We start from the raw sequence: 13,677 nt of genomic DNA on the forward strand, positions 1-13,677 counted from the left end.
TGTTTAATTGCCTTATTTATTTCGATGCAAATGACAAACGCGCCTCCAAAAGCGGGGGCTCGTCTTTCCCTATTTCACAACGTGGCATAAACATGACGCCCAATGAGACCGCACCAATTCCAAGTACCAGTGGGTTTATTTGTAGAAACAGATATGAATACCGAAAGCAGACAGACGCCAGTCAGATCTAAACATTCGGACAGGGATATACAAAAGTTTCCATGACGTTTTGGAGCTTGTACTGATGAAATTTTACCAAAGACTCAAATAAAACTCGACCTGACCTCTGAGCTTGGCTTTACCCCCGAAAGAAGGGGTTAGGCCCCCCACGGGTCTGCGCCCCTGTCTCTAGAGTGGAGCGAACAATTATCGCCAAGTTTTTAATCACGATTCTGCGAAACATGCGTTCAGTATTTGCCCTCGACTCGGCGGAGATTTGATCGAATCTGCGTTTGCCATGACTCAAGGTTCCGCTCCGCTCTGCCAGAAGTCGAGGAAAAGTTAGCACAAAGCCTCTGCAATTCGTTGGATTTAGTTTTGGTTTTCAATTCGAAACTTGATTGACAGGGGACTGAGCAAAAGAGAGAGAGAGCGGGTTGCAAAAAAGCTTGTGAAACGTGAATTTGAAGTAAGTGCTATGAACTCTCTTTAAACAATGCAGGAACTACTGGAGGACGAAAAAGTGCAGAACTTAAGGAAGGGGGTTTAGTGGTGCCCTTTCAGAGATTATTGAGCTGTAAAAAAAATGTGATTCAGGGCAAACCCCTACCATTATCTCCGACTAGATAGCAATATCAGTTCTGTTCCATACATGACGTAACGAGCATAGAGCTTTCTCGTAATTAATGTACTTGTACTGTACCCTGCCTCTTAGATCGCTGCCAAAGCAGTCGCTCACTCGAACACTTCCTCTTTGGCTATTTTTAGAGCGTAGCACAGCCAAAAACAGAAGAGCAGAAACCGCACTCGCAACCAACAACAACTAAATGGGAAAGAGACGAGCCCCCATCGGCTGCACGTACCCAGAAGAGAGTCAGTGTTCGGTGGCCGCTTTGGTCGCTTGACAACAGTGATAGAGGGGGGGAAGAGCTCTCTCGAGCATGACGCTCGCATTGCAGCCAGCTAGTGGAAGATGCACTTTTGCAAAATGAAAGCATTCCCCAAGACAGCTCTTAAACCTTTCCAGTGCATCCAGCCTATGGACAGAGCAGAGTCAAAGCCGAAGCTTGTGGCTATAATTGGCTGATGCAAGTGCGCATTTATTGCGTCAGAAAATATCTATTTTTCGCTCCATGCTGCTCATGGACCAGAATACAGACATAAATATTGTCTTGCGTGTGCGTAAAAATTTTCCATACGCTAATTAAAGAACTCCCTGCCCGGCAATCCTTTCGAATTGCGACCAAATTGAAATAAATTACGAAAATCACATCAATACGCCAAACGACGCGAATATATTCTCCCTCTTCGCTCGCTTTCATCACAGAGAGGAAAGTTTCACGCACACTGCGACGCGGCGGCTCTCGTGATCTGCTTTACGCTCTCTTGCTCCCTGGCTCTCTTTTTGTGCCAAAATGCTAAAATTAGCATTCAGACGAAGAATAAGAACAGATATCAAAAGAAAATAGCATATAAATTAAATACAAAAAATAAAATTAAGCATGTGATGCCGTGGGCTGCCGCCTCTTACCCACCCCGCTTTTCTCTATCTCTCTCTCTCTCTCTCTCTGTCTCTCTTAGTATCTTATCACGCGCCCACAGCAAAGTACCTACATATGCATATGTATGTGTAGATTTGCCTTTGGCATGTACATATGTATTTATGTATGTATGTACAGCTATGCATATGTAGACTGGTGACGTTGCTTTTGGCAAGACCCAGACGAGCCTCCGAACTAATGCAGAGAAAATTGCACACGAGAACAAATAAACGCAAGTTTCCACTGCATACGCCATAAATAAAATAATATTTATTCCCCAACCCACTCACCTAAATCCACTATCCGTGGAAATTCCACCTCCGAAGAACATTTACAATATCATTTGCCGATTAGAGATTCATGACGAACATTGTGATTTGCAGAATTCCTGTGCTTTAATCGATGCACGTCTGTACTTTAAACTTTCCAGTCATTGACCAAATCTGAACTGATCGCTGCCCCCAGCCGAAAGCTCAGAGCGAGAAAGCTTTTTGGGCAGAGCAACATTGATTTCACTTTGCATGAGGGTATGATGACTCAAAACAGACGCTTGCAATGCAAACGTTTATACATAAGAGCGATCGGTTGAGAGCCATACATATGTACTTTCATATGCTTCTTGAGGTAATATGGCAATTCTAATAACGATCGATCTGCAAAAGTGTATCAAAATCTTCGGCATTTTTCTCTTTTGTACTAATTAATCATTAGAATTTGACTTTTGCTTTCTATTTATATATATTGCTGTTGCTTTTGTTGCTGCTGTTGAGGTGGCTAATTTTCAATGGGAAGTGCTTACCTAGTACAACAGCAAACACGTGTGCACATGAGACCTGTTCTCAGAGAGAGAGACAGAGAGGGAGAGTGAGAGAGTGTGCGTGTACGATTGTCTGCCTATATTCGTGTGTATTGTACAAGTAACAGCAATTATGGCTAAATGGCAAACCAGTGCCCTTCATTCAAGGTTACGCCGACTCCACGCCGTCGATCAGCGAATATTTGCAAAGTTTCTGACGTTAAAACAAGCTTAAACTCTACGTAGTTCGCCGACTAACATTGACTAATTAGTCATAACCACTAGACCCACACAAGCACACACCCAGTCTGCGAATAGCTATAGAAATATCCGAACACGGTCACCATCAGGTTTCGGTAGCTTTATTTGATTACGAGCAAGACAAGATACATATGTATTTTTAAACGGCCTCATGAATATGCACATTCCTGAAATGGTAAAAAAAGAATTCGATAGATGGGGGGGGACCATGTAATAGGTCAGATTTGGTCAGAGTTGTATAACCGTCTGGAAGTCTGTATATTAATTAACATGCTGCTGTGAAAGCACCACGAGGCTCGTAAAATACCTTTCCATCCAAAGAAATTTCATTATAAAAACAAAGATTATCCATTCTGATCCTTTAGTCTACCATTCAAATCAATTTGTAAAAAGCAATCGTTTGTGACAATATTCCACAACGCAATTCCAATTAAACAGTCTCAAAACCACACAAAACATTTCGACGCAACCTTTTATTTTACAATTAATGCACAAATATTGAAAGAATATGCAATATGGCCTAGTGTAATCTTGGCACTTGGCCGACGTTAAGAACATGGCATCGGTGGCGCAGTTGGCAGCGCGTAAGTCTCATAATCTTAAGGTCGTGAGTTCGAGCCTCACCCGGGGCATGTAACTTTTTTTGCTCCTTTTCTTCTTTTTTTTGTTCTCTTCTTGGTTACTAGGCTCTGACTTTTTAGTATTTAAACGAATTTAGTAGTCCTAGTAAATCTTTCTTAGATGTTTACCACATTTTAAAACCCTAAAAAAAGCAACAAAAACGGCAACAGGTAATGCCATAAATTCTAAAATGAAATTACACTATCGTGCGGACAGGGATTACGAGTATTACGATTACAAAAGGCTGGCAGGCAGGCGGCAGTTAGAGCTGCAGTTAACTGGGCAATTACACGGCCATTACGAGGGACATTACCTCCCAGATGCCAAATGGGCAGCCGCCTTCGCGCTTCCAGCTAGCAATGAGACAAAGCAAACAAACCCAGCCACCAGTCGGTGCGATGATCAGTGCAAGTGCAAGTGCATCAAGAGGCGTGGATCAAAAATTCTGGCCCATGTCACGCGGTTGCTTGCTCCCTGGGGAGCACAGCCGGAAAGTAGTTCCAACCAGATGGGATTTGTGATAATAAAACGTATATAATAGCAGTTGTTCAACCATGAACATATTATCGTCAATACAATGCCACTTTTGGCCCCTTGCAGAATGTTTAAACATAAATAGATTATTGTACACATTCACTCATGTAACAACACCGATCTCTAAAGAAATCACATAAAGTAGACAAGTGTAAAAAGAGATCTGTAACCCTTTAATACGACAACAAAACACAAGTGGAGAAAACACTTAACAAATGCGGTGCTAAAATAAAACTAATGTAAGCATGTACTCAAATAGACATCCTCAGTAAAGTGTATCCTCTGCCTAGGTCTAACGATAATTATAGACTACCAAATTGTACCTCCTACCTCATTGTCAAATCACATATAAGGCTCTGATTTTAAGAATAAAATTTAGTTTGAATTTACAACTCAACTCGCAAATGTCTAGACTTTTCTTTTAAGGTCTTAACATTTTGGTCCTTCGAGACTCTCCGTTGTTACCCCCTTGTGGTAAGAGCACGGAGTTAAACCAGCTTCCTTGAGACTGAACAAGTGTCTAGTTCACTGACAGCTAAAGGTAGCAAAATAAAAAACTTTGATTTCCCTCCTATAGGAAGGAACAGAGTATAAAATACGAGCTAAACAGGCTGTATTTTTAATAGATAACTGGGTATATCTATTGTGATCGGAGAATACAAAAAAAATAAATAAAAATTAATGAAACGGAAGTTTCAATTAATAATTTTGAAAAATACGACCTGGACAGGCTGTATTTTAATAGATAACGAAATATGTGTATCTATTGTAATTGAAAAATAAAAAGTTTTCGCGACGGTGGCGTTTTCGAGGCCGGAACATCGAAAGAGAAAAAAAAATAATCCGAAACATCAAAAGTGCTTAATGGCTAGAATTGAAAAAAAAGTGACAAATAACTGTGACTGTGAAAAATAAATATATAAATGGGTTTGTGTGTGCCCACTGTGACAGCAACAATAACTGCAGCGACAGGAAGATCAGCGACAGCGACTTAAGCAGAGGCACCACCAGCAGCAGCGACAGCGATATCAGCAGCAGCGACGTAAGCAGAGGCAACACCAGCAGCAGCAACAGCGGTTTCAGCAGCAGCGACTTTAGCGGCAGCAGTAACAACAGCAGCAGAAGCAGAATTCATCAGCTAAGTCTCATATTTCAAATTGTTTTTAAGCCTAATTAAGTAAAAAAAAAAAAAAAAAAAAAAAAATTAAACTAAGATGTTGTCGGAACAAATAATTAAGCTATTAGAGGTTCAAGCAGCGATAGCAAGGGAGATTAAAAAGATTGAAGCTGGTCATTTGACCATCCAAAGGTTAGGAGACCTTAAAAACAAAGTTACAGGCAATAATTCTGCACTGTTAACATATGGAGTCGTCGATCATGACTACTATAAGAGACAGCAGTACGAAAAAATGATTAAAAATATAGAGGACATACATAAAAAGTATGTAGAGTCAAAAAATAATGAGACATTAACGAAAGGGAAGGTAGAAAAAACAAACTTACAACCAGTGGAGACTGGAACTTTGAAGGAAAACATAGAGCCCAAAATTGACAATAGCATAGAAAAAGTATCTGAGGAAATCGACAGAATAGTGGAAAACCTAAGGACATATTTAGAGCAAACCATGCAGAGGTTTGATCAGGCAAAAATGGGAGAGTGTAGAATGAGAAAGGAAAAAAATTGAGTTCCTTAGTAAAAAACTGATCTCAAAAATTGAGGAGTTTAATCATAGCTACGAAACAAACGACAGCTTCAACGAGCAGATCGTCGAGTTGGACTTTGATATTCAAAGCATGTTGAGCAACCTAGAAGTTAGGATGCAAACCATAGCTGAAGAAAACAGCATGGATACTAAAGGGGCAACGGTAAAAAAAGAAGATATCGATTTGCCTGATCTTCCGAAAGTGGAAGTACCCACATTCTCGGGCGAAGAAAAAGAGTGGGACGGCTTTTCACAAATATTTTGTGAATTAATTCATAACAGAGAAAGTCTGAGTACATCTCTAAAATTCAATTATTTGAAAATCGCGATAAAGGGTGAGGCACGGAGTATAGTAGCTCACCTTTTAACTGGGCCGCTGGAGAATTATAATGCCGCTTGGGAATTGCTGACCAAGCGGTATGAAAATAAGCGAAAAATTTTTTCGGATCAGCTGAATCGTTTACTAGACTTACCAATGCTAGATCACGATTCAGCGAAACATATTAAATGGTTTTCTGATTCTATAAATGAGTCAATACATTTAATTAAATTAAAGTCACATTTAACAGAAGAAGTTGATGTGATTTTCGCGCACATTGTGTTGAAAAAATTCAACAAAGATACCTTACAATTATATGAAAGTCATATAAAAAGGACAAAAGAGATCCAAGCATTGCCAGATGTAATGGAATTTTTAGAACAACGGTACACTTCTCCTTACACGTCGCAGGATAAAGAGTGGAAACCGTTGAAAAAAGTAGTGCAATATGGTAAAATAAAAGAAAATTGTCCGTTATGTAAAATGGCAGGACATACCATAATTACTGCTATAAGTTTAAGGGAATGAGTCCGATAGATAGAGGCCAGTTTATTAAAAAACAGCGCCTTTGCACAAAATGCTGTAGGCATGATATGTGTAAGAAATGCTTTTCTGAAATTTTATGTGGGATTTGTAAAAAACCTCATCATACGATGCTCCATATTCCCTACGAAAAGAGGGAAAATGTTAACACTTGCTTGACAAAAGAACAAGCGTTCTTAGCCACAGCACTTATAAAAGTAAGGGCAAGGAATGGTGGCTATCAAAACCTTAGAGCTCCCATGGATTGTGGGTCGCAATGTACCATAATTTCAGAAGAAGCTGCGCAAATATTAAACTTAGTACGAACGAGGGGGAACGTTGTGAGTTGCTGCGGACACCGCAACTCTACAGTTATACCCGATACTAAGTCAGTATGGCTCTCCTCCGGCAGACGCCGCTAATATTAAACGACACGACAAGGAGTGCGTGCGAGAGAGACAGAAAATCAGTCTGAGCGTGACGTCGGGTGCTGCGTAGCCAGTGCAAATTGATTTGTTCCTTTTTGCTATAAAAATGTTCTGATCTAATCCAGATTCAGCAATCTGATATATATGATCATTATCTATGATTCTGCGTTTTTAGTTTTCTCGTATCCTTAATATTGTGGATGCAACAGATTTTCGTCCTTTGTGTGAGCGGAAGGGGGTGGGGCGAAATTTTGAGATATACGTTTTCTAGTGAGATCTAACAGGAGTGCGGATACCAAATTTGGTTACTCTAGCCTTAATAGTCTCTGAGATTTGTGAATATCACCAGATTTTCATCCTTTGCGGGGGCGGAAGGGGTGTGGCGAAATTTTGAAACAAACTCGTCTCGGTCCGATATATTAGGAGTGTGGATACCAAATTTGGTTGCTCTAGCTTTTATAGTCTCTGAGATCTAGGCGTTAATGTTTTACTCTGAGCAAAGCCGCCTATGCTACGTGTGTGTTAGAGAGAGACAGGGCGAGAACAAATTAAATTGTTTTCTTGATTCTGGCTATAATAATTATACGATCTGGTTCAGATTTTGCACTCTAGAAGATATAGTCATCTTCTACGATTCTGCGTTTTTAGTTTTCTCGTATCGTCGAAATTGTGGATGCCACAGTGGGGGCGGAAGTGGGCGGGGCAAAGTTTTGAAATATTCTTGTAGCAGTGACATATCACAGAAGTCTGGATCCAAAACATCGTTGCTCTCGCTCTTATAGTCTTCGAGCACTAGGCGCTGAAGGGGACGGACAGACGGACGGACGGACGGACGGACAGACGGACAGACAGACATGGCTCAATCGACTCGGCTATTGATGCTGATCAAGAATATATATACTTTATGGGGTCGGTTACGATTCCTTTTGGACGTTACACACATCCACTTTTACCACAAATCTAATATACCCCAATACTCATTTTGAGTATCGGGTATAAAAAGAGCGAACACCGAGGTAAGTGGAGTGTCATCTACAGACTCTTGCACTTCAAAGTACAAAATTACTTTATCGGTAAAAACTCGTGATTATAATAAAGGTCCTCTAAATATTGAAGCAATTATTCTTCCGAAACTGATGAAAGCTTTACCATTAAAGTCTTTCAATATTGATAAAACTAAGTGGCAAGATTATGTGTTGGCAGACCCTAACTTTAACAAACCAGGTAGGGTAGATGTAATAATTGGGATAGATTTGTATACCCATATTTTAAAAGACGGAGTAGTAAAAATAGACGGACTACTTGGACAAAATACAGAATTCGGATGGATTATATCCGGTTGCACCAAATTAAAAGGTGATAAATTTATTGTGGGGACAACAATTGAAGTTGGGGACTTAGAGCGGTTCTGGGAATTGGAAAGTGAAAAGAATGACGTAGAAGAAGATGTGTTCGAGGAGCATTTCTTGGTGTTAAAGTTATTTTATTTGTAAGACAGCAGAAGATTAGTATACAGAATTATATGTGCTTCCGAGTAACATACGCAAGAGACAGACGCCGAAAGAAGAATATCGATATGAGAACATCGATATGAGAACATCGATATGCAGCAGGGCACATGCGCAGTGTTGTTAGAGATCAATATCTAATTATCGTGGCGGTCACTTTGAACACTCCTCCTCAACACAACGCATGTTTACAAACTTTAAATATACTTAACTAATATTCAATAACATGTCAAGCACTTATAACTCAACCATAAAACAAATTTATGGTGCTTAACCTTGGCTAAGTTCTTTGTGAGGACATCTGCTATCATCTCATCGGTTGGCAGATACGCAATGTTGACTTCACCTCTCTTGAGAACCTCTCGAATATGATGTATCTTGACGTCGATGTGCTTTGTACGTGCATGAAACATGGGGTTTCTAGCAAGCTGCTGTGCTCCAATGTTGTCGCCGTACATCTGAATAGCTGACTCCTTGGACATCAGCTTCAAGTCAATCAGTAGGCTGCGAAAGTATATCGCCTCTTTTGCTGCAGATGATAAGGCTATGTACTCTGCCTCCGTGGAACTGAGGGCAACCGTCGATTGCTTTCTTGACTCCCAAGAAACCGCTCCTCCTGCCAACATGCATACATAGACAGTGAATGACTTTCGGTTCGTCATATCACTTGCCCAATCTGCATCAACAAAACACTCAATTGCCTTTCCTTGCTTTGTGTAGCATATCTCCCAGTCGATAGTTTTTGCCAAATATCGAAGGATGTGCTTGGCTGCCGCTTCATGCTCGGAATGAGGATCCTTGTTACGTTGTGCTAATTTGTTCACCGAATGCGCAGTGTCCGGACGAGTCATAACAGCAAGATAAGATAACTCTCCAATTATCTTTTGGAACGATGTGATGTCGACCGTGCGGCAGTCCTCTTTGTTGCATGCCACCTGGTAACCAGCTTCAAGAGGCGTGGACGTCTGTCGACAATCTTTCAAATTGTACTGTTCGAGCAACTCTCTAATATACTTCCGTTGGCTGATTGAAATCGCACCCGTACTGCCTTCACGTTTCACCTCAATACCTAAAAAGTATTGCATAGGCCCGATGTCAACCACATCAAATTCTGCTGCGATCTTTATCTTGATATCAGATATATCATCTAGGTCCTTACATGCCAAAATAATGTCATCTACGTAGACAACTATTAGACACATATTTTTACCTGGCTTACAATACAGACAGGGTTCGTTAACAGTCGGTATAAAACCAATGCGTCTCAGCGTTGCATCCAACGTAGAGTTCCACACTCTTCCTGATTGTTTTAGGCCATATATACTTTTGTGAAGCCTCAAAACGTGATTTGGGTGAACTTCGCTGATGAAGCCCTCAGGTTGCCTCATAAAAACCTCATCTTCCAATTCGCCGTTGAGATACGCAGTGACAACATCCATTTGATGTAGGTGGAGACCATGTTCGACTGTAAGTGCAATTATCAACCTGATAGTTGCGTGGCGTACAGCTGGTGCAAATGTTTCCTTGTAGTCGATCCCGTAGCGTTGGCTACAACCTTTCGCCACCAGACGTGATTTGAGCCTGTTCACGCTTCCATCCGGATTGGACTTAACTGCATAAACCCATCTGCATCCAATGGACTTTTTCCCGCTAGGCAATTAAGTAAGCGACCACTTGCCGTACTCGTCCTTCATTGATGCTTTCCATATCTCGCCTTCAGTAGACCGTTCAGCTTGTGCGTAGTTTTGTGGAACTTGTACGTCTGCTGCCAGTATCGCATTGAGCATATGATACTGCTTCCTTGGTCGTCCTGGTTTGCCCGTCCGTACTATGGTTGGGCGTCCTGGTCCTCTTATTGGTTCTGGAATTACAAGAATGTCATTACTAGACCTAATCTCCTCCTGATTTTCTGGCTCATTTTCTGGATCTTTAAATTGCTCGCTATCTATTTCGGGTTCAGAGTCCTGGTTTTGTTGAACCTCAATTGATGCCATGTCATTGGAACATGATGCATCTTGTTTTCCCCCCTTCAGGTTCTACAAAAATGACATCCCTACTCTCTACGAGTTTCCTGGTTTCTTTACTGACCAAACGATATGCTTTGGCCGTATCCGAGTAGCCCACCATTATATACTCTAAGCCTTTCTGTGCGAACTTTGATTTCTTTGTTTTATCTAGAGCTATCGCTACTGAGCCAAAAACTCTTAAATGCGATACCACTGGCTTTCTACCTGTCCATATTTCAAAAGGTGTCACCCCGCTCAAGCAGCTGCTTGCCACTCTATTTCGCAAATACGTGGCAGTTCGAATCGCTTCTGCCCAATAGCATTCACTTAACCCAGAATGCAGCAGCATACTTCTTGCCATTTCGACCAATGTTCTGTTGGCCCTTTCTGCAACTCCGTTTTGTTGGGGGGTATATGGCACTGTTAAGTTTCGCTTTATTCCATTTTGGTTTAGGTAATTATCAAAAACGTTTGATATGTTTTCTCGGCCATTGTCGCTTCGTAAAACCTTGACTGTTCTCCCAGTTTGGCACTCAACTTGACTTTTAAATTCTTTAAAAGCCTCGAAAACCTGATCTTTGGTTTTTAGGAAACTTACTGATACATATCTTGAACAATCATCAATAAATGTGGCGAAATATCGATTGCCTCCTATTGACTGCTTTTGCATTGGACCGCATACATCAGTATGTATTAAGTCTAGAAGGCCCTTTGACCTGTTTGTGCTCGATTGAAATGGTTGCACGCAAATTTTACTTTTTGCGCATGTTGCACACACTTGTTTTGGCTTGTATATGCCCTTGAGACCTATTACCATCTGCTTGTTAACCATTTCCTTTAATGCGTCAAAATGTACATGGCCGAACCTATTGTGTCATTTGAATGCATATGCCTCAACATTTACAATGTTCATACACTTTTCCTGATTGTCCTGAACCATAAACAATCCATTTTCCAGATGTGCCTTTATAACTATTTTTCCGTTTTCAAAAATCATCGCTTGATTTTTCTCAAACACAATTTTTTTTCCATGTTTTAATAGTTTTGTGACCGATATAAGATTGTACTGCAAATCTGGTACCAAGATAACATTTTCCAGCGTAACGGATCTATCACCGAACTTTACTTGAACAGTTCCATGCCCTTCAGCAATAAGTGATTTACCGCCGGCTAAAAATACTTTTTGATTATCTTCCGTGAACGACACAAAGCGTTCCTTGTCACAACATAGATGCGCCGTTGCGCCACTGTCTATGCACCATGCATTTAACATCTGGTCATTTGGCTTAGCTAAATTTAGGATTGGTACATATTTTTCTGGTTCCACTTTGGCATATTCGGTTACGCAAAGCATTGTACCCAATCTTTCCCCGCTTTTACTGTTTGCGCCCTTGTTGTTTGCTCCTTCCTGCTTGCTTTTAGCACGGCATTCCGATTTAAAATGCCCTTCCTTTCCGCACTTAAAACACTTTTTGCCCTTCTTAAAGTTTTTCTTAAAATTTTTGTTGTCTTAACTGACGTGTAGTTCCGCGCTACTTGTAATTTCCTTGCTAATGCTATCTTCCTGCCTATTCGCTTCTTCAGAAATTTTTATTTTTAGCATGCTCAAGCTCGGCAATCATCTCGCGTCTCAATCGCAACAACAAAACTTTCATACGATTTAGGCAAACCATTTAGCAACACAACTGATAAGATCTTTTCATCAACCTTTATGTTGACCTCTGCTAAAGCCTCGTGTAACACCTGGAATTTCCGCAAATATTCCTGTGCACTTATACCATCCGATATTTTTAACGTCAACAATTGTTTAATTAAAAGCACTACCCTTGCTGGTCCGCTTGGCCTGTGAATTTTCTTTAGCTTTTGCCATGCCTGTGACGACGATACACAATTTTTAATATTGTTTAGTTGGGTCGATTTAACACAAAGTAAAATTGACGCCAACGCCTCTTGATCCTTTAGTTCAAAAGCTGCACGTTGCTCATTTGTTGCACTTTCACTAAGCTCAATTTTACCACTGACGATTGGCCACAAATCATTTTGTATGAGAACACTTCTCATCAAAACTTCCCATGTGCTATAATTGTTTTCGTCCAGTTTCTCAATATTGAAATTCATATTTCCACTCATTTTTGATACTTATTGTCCCACAGTGCAAAATTTGTAACTGTCGATCGTCTCATGCACAAAGCAACTACGACGACAATACTGTTGTCCGTGTCTTTCTTTTGTTTTTTCGTTTTCTTTTAAGTATCCCTCCGAGTTGCTATTTACACACACACACTCGGGATTTTCTAAGGCTTGGTATACACACTTTTGGGTATACACACTCGCGGTTTTGTGCGGCTTGGCATACGCACTTTTTGGTATACACACTTGAGTCTCCGTTCGCTTTTGTGTTTCTTGATCCGTTGGGACTGCTTTATTTTGGACTTTAAACCACGGCAACGGTCCGATTCGGTGCAAAAATTTAATAAAAAAAAACACAATGCGAATTTGTTCAACTTGTTCTTTTGCCTTTCTATGTACACACATACACTAATGAGTCTATGCCATTTTTTTAGCAATGCTTTTCACTAAGCACCAAACAATGTTTATTGTTTCTCACTGTTTATTGTTTCTCACTGTTTCTGTTTTATACTGTTTCTGGGTGAATTGGTGTCTGGGCCCATAACCTGTTAAAGTTATTTTATTTGTAATACAGCAGAAGATTAGTATACAGAATTATATGTGCTTCCGAGTTACATACGCAAGAGACAGACGCCGAAAGAAGAATATCGATATGAGAACATCGATATGAGAACATCGATATGAGAACATCGATATGCAGCAGGGCACATGCGCAGTGTTGTTAGAGATCAATATCTAATTATCGTGGCGGTCACTTTGAACACTTGGAAACAACAAGAAGAGATGAGAATGGTAGGTATGTGGTTAAAATACCATTTAAAAAAGAAAAGGATCTAGGAGATGCAAAACCCCAAGCTATAGCGCAATTTGATAGTTTAGAAAGAAAGCTCAGCAATAATAAAACATTAAAAGAAAATTATGTAAAGATCATGCATGAATATAAAACCTTAGGACATATGGTAGAGTCCAAAGAAGATGGGAAATATTATTTACCCCATCAAGGAGTCATAAGAGATTCCAGTCTAACGACAAAGCTGAGGGTGGTTTTCGATGCTTCAGCAAAACCACAAACAATAAAAGTTTAAATGATATCATGTGGGTTGGACCAATGGCCCAAAAAGATATCTTCGATATTATGGTGAAATGGCG

At 40.3% G+C, this 13,677-nt stretch overlaps 1 protein-coding gene and 1 non-coding gene across 2 annotated transcripts in view; both read left to right on the top strand.

Moving 5' to 3' along the window:
- The window catches only part of LOC117185973 (RING-box protein 2-like), a 49,320-nt gene that overhangs the window by 13,610 nt on the left and 22,033 nt on the right, over window positions 1-13,677 (top strand). The gene's annotated exons all lie outside the window — the stretch shown is intronic.
- On the top strand, window positions 3,317-3,389 carry Trnam-cau. The gene has a single exon. It is a non-coding gene; the product is annotated as a tRNA-Met (tRNA).

This window comes from Drosophila miranda, assembly GCF_003369915.1.
Source record: "Drosophila miranda strain MSH22 chromosome Y unlocalized genomic scaffold, D.miranda_PacBio2.1 Contig_Y1_pilon, whole genome shotgun sequence".
Lineage (NCBI taxonomy): Eukaryota > Metazoa > Arthropoda > Insecta > Diptera > Drosophilidae > Drosophila > Drosophila miranda.